This window comes from Miscanthus floridulus, chromosome 10 (assembly GCF_019320115.1).
Source record: "Miscanthus floridulus cultivar M001 chromosome 10, ASM1932011v1, whole genome shotgun sequence".
NCBI classification, from domain to species: domain Eukaryota; kingdom Viridiplantae; phylum Streptophyta; class Magnoliopsida; order Poales; family Poaceae; genus Miscanthus; species Miscanthus floridulus.
Window position 1 is genome coordinate 94168503 of NC_089589.1, and position 3875 is coordinate 94172377.

Genomic DNA, 3875 nt, shown 5'->3' on the forward strand with positions numbered 1-3875 from the left:
GACATAAATATATTAGCATTACAGAATTAAGGTATGGTCAGAACTATCATCTATCAGGAATCTAGGTGATCAGAAGCTGCTAAGAATAAAAATATCAAACTCAGGTCTCATACTATATATGGAATGAAAAATAGGAGAGCATTTGCACTTGGATAATCACTTCATTTCACCAGTAGAGTGAGAAAATGTACAGATGCAACGGAAATAGAAAGGGAATTAACTAACCTTTTGGGCTTCATTGAACACATAAAGCCGCTTCCATGGATGATTCTAACTACTGAAGTAGTACATAACTGTGAGTATTGAGTAGATAACCATCCTCTCGTGCTGACTGAAATCACTGAACTGTACTATATTGAAGTGTTGTACACCTTCTGAAATGTGCAACTATAGAAGCCAAGGACCCACTACATGGATAGGAAGAGCACCTGCACAACCAAAATAGATAGAAACTAAATGAGAAATTATGTGTCAATTTCTTTTTAGCTTGCGTTGCTTAGTGTTCGAAAGTAGTTTCAGCATCAAATCTGTATAATTAAGTACAACTTTTGAACTAAATCATGAAAATTCGTAGACCGTTTTTATGCAGTAGTCTAAGAAGCATCAGTTTGCACTTGGAAAGGAAAATCTTCTCCTCGAGAAGTGCGTTTATTTAATCTGTTATTTTAAGACTGAGCGTGTGATTGTTCTTCGGTGTCTTATCAGTCACGGTCTCTGGCTGTAATGTGGCCTATCAAAAAGTCGAAGTTATCTTCATTTTTCCTTCTACATGAATCATATGATGCATGGCTTCTCTGACTAAAACACCTGGCTGACGATCAGCTACTTTGAATTTCCATCTTGCAGTACTAAAATTCCATCTGTTAGCGCGAGAGTACTAAAATTTCATATGATGTCATAAGATGCATCCTCTCTGAATATATCTGTCAAAAAACTTACATATTGGTTGCAGAGAATTTTTAGAACTCTAACCATTAGAGATCAAATTGTTTTCTTTATTAGACACTTCCCTAGTACCTAGCGAAGTAAATTAATGTTGAGTTCCAGCTTCTTCAATTCGTCATTCATGCTCAAATTAGTGGTTGTCTATCTCACAGATCTAATGAATTTCTCCCCAATCCTAAAAACTGATTCAACTGAATGAGCACGTGCATGGATAAAAATAAGCAAACGGTTCAGGAATTTTAGTGTGGGAAGGGAGAAAGGAAGGACCTTGCACTGCTTCTAGGAGAGGAACTGGCGAACTGCGCTGGGGAGATGGGCTGCGCCCTTGCCGTGGTCGCGGGTTCGCCGATGGCGTGCTGTGGTGGGGCATTACCCTTGGCTTCCGCTCCCATCCAATGCTCGCATCAGACCCAGAGAAGATCGAGGCGGCACATCCTACACTCGAATCAACGAATAGTCAAGAAGGGAAGGGAAAGAAGGAGATGATGCAAATGAGGGGACAGAGAAGGGGGTCTCGAGGAGGGGAACCTGGATCTACCACTCGGGCCCCAAGGTGGCGGGGTGGCCGCGGCGGCCGGTTGGAGGCGCTGGGTCATGGAGTAGCAGTGCTTAAGCACCGAGAGCATGCTCCGAAGCTCGGGGATCTCATCGCAGCTGAAGCCGAAGCCCAGGTCAACGCATCCCTTGAGCTTCTCCAGGTCGTCGTCCGTGAGGGTCCTGGACCTCCCCACCGCGTCGTCTCCACCGACGAGCATGACAGGTTTTGGGTCCTGCCGCCTCCCACTGCGCCCCGTGCCACACGTCCTCCGCCTCGGGCTCATTAACCGACTCGATGGCCACGGCCACAGTGCTGCGTCGGGGTGGTGGGTGGCGGCAGTCGGCCAGCCAGCGTAGGTGCCAGGACGCCAAGGTGGCGGCGGCGGGCGTTTGGCCCGTGCGCCGGGGTGGAGGCGGCGGATTTCCGGCGGCCAGGCAGCGGGGCACCGAGGGACGTTGGGCGAGCGATGACGGCGGCGGGCGTCACATAGACGGGTGGGCGGCAATGGTGTCCCCCTGCTGTTGTGCTCCGCCATGGAGGTCCGCTATGAGGCCCATCGCAGCGCACCTCCCCGAGTGCTGAGCAAGATCCGAGTGTAAGAGGGAAGGAGAGAGAGAGAGGGAGAGGGAGGGGCAGCGTGGGGGTGAAGCAGAGGGTGTGCTGTGGAGGTGGAGGACGGCGCGAGGGGAAGAGGCGGACGATGACGCGAGGGATCAGATCGATCGCGAGAGGGAAGGAAAGAGAGGGAGAGGGAGGGGCGGCGTGGAGGATCGCACGGGGAAGTTGCGGTGGCTCGAAGGAAGTCGCGGTCGCAGGGGATGAAGAGGCAGATCCAAAATAAATGTCGTACCAAAAAGTGTCAACGCTTTATTCTTTTTAGTTGTATAGGAGATTAGACACTATTTTCTTTGCCTTTCTCTTTACACAAGTTTTCCTATTAGTGAGTTTGTACTTTTATAAACTTGAAGGACCCAGAAAGTCGACCACAAGAGGGTGGATGGGAGCCAAATCTTTTTTTTATTTTGGCCTATGTCCTAAATTCAACACTAAATCTTCAGAAAGTGCTCGAGAATTCCTATTTTTTTTACAATTTGGCCTTTTTTTAAAGAAAATTTACGTTTGACCCACCTGGGAGACTTAAACTTATCTTTGGACCCTGGGGGTCGACGCTAGGACTCATGGCGCCGAGGTAACACGTCTCGATGCCACATACTAGGACAAACCTATCTTTTTAACGGGCCACATCCATGCGTTAGTTTTTTTGCGCCAAGACGTGTTACCTCGGCGCCATGAGTCCTGACGCCGACCCTAGGGTCCAAAGATGAGTTTAAATCTCTCAGAGGACCAAACATAAATTTTCTTCAAAAGAGGGTCAAATTGTAAAAAATTAGGTCGACAATCTCACACAAGTCAGCTAGTGACTAGATGAACCCTAGGCAGCAGCAAAAATACCCTGGAGAAGGTGGAAAAGAAAACCGAGCAAAGCCCATTGAAAAACCCGATTGGACCATTCAAACCAGACCGGTCCGGTGTGCATATCGGACCTATCCGGTATGAACCTGACAACATGCATTATTTTGGGAGAAAAAATGAAAACCTCATCAAACGGTGTCTAAAAATTATGAATTTGAACCGGAGGCTGGGCCAACGCGTGGGGCTAGCGGCTGGCGCCATGGCTTCGTCAATGCTCGGATAGAGAGTGATGGAGGGAGGAGAAGAAGGGGGCGGCCAGGAAGCACAGTTATAACTAGACAAGTCACCCCCAAAGTGCAGGCGGCTATCACACCATTCCATTTAGCGCCACTGGCTCCATGTCATCTCCACGTTGTGCACCGCGGGAGGAGCCACCGTTGCATGAGTCACACACACCATGCGTGTTGGCGCGACTCAGGTGGTCTCACTTGCGTCGTGTAGTGTGAAATGACTCAAAGGCTGACTTCTTGCAAATCTAGTTACTGATGAATTATTTTTAATAAAATACTAGTTTTAAAGGGCTGGATTTAACACCGCCTATGTAGTGCAGCACCTGCAGGATAAGGAAAAAACAAGTTGCAGGCTCGAAGGAATACAGAGGTTACTATAAATTCTAAAGTTATAGGTAATCTTTTTACAGCTAAATATAGTTCCTTTGTTCAAAAAAAATGCAAATCTAGTATAGTACCGTGTTAAAATATCTTAAGTTTAATAACTTATAAATAAAATATTATCAAAATATAATATTAAATTAAATAAATATTATTAGATTTGTCATTGTAACATATATTTTCATACCACTTAAAATATTAATATTTTTTACAATTTTTTTCCTTGAACAGAGATAGTACTCGTACTATTTTTTCCACTTCTCCGGTCACATCGATTCTCTCCGCCCAAATCGGAAAAATCGCCACCA

General features: G+C 46.3%; 1 long non-coding RNA gene across 1 annotated transcript; it reads right to left on the reverse strand.

The window, feature by feature from the left end:
- Positions 1-241: 241 nt before the first annotated feature.
- On the reverse strand, positions 242-1254 carry LOC136487452 (uncharacterized). Its single transcript, XR_010767262.1, has 3 exons — positions 1213-1254; positions 347-428; positions 242-274 (listed from the first exon to the last, which is right to left on the reverse strand). It is a non-coding gene; the product is annotated as an uncharacterized lncRNA (long non-coding RNA).
- Between the last annotated feature and the right edge of the window lie 2621 nt (positions 1255-3875).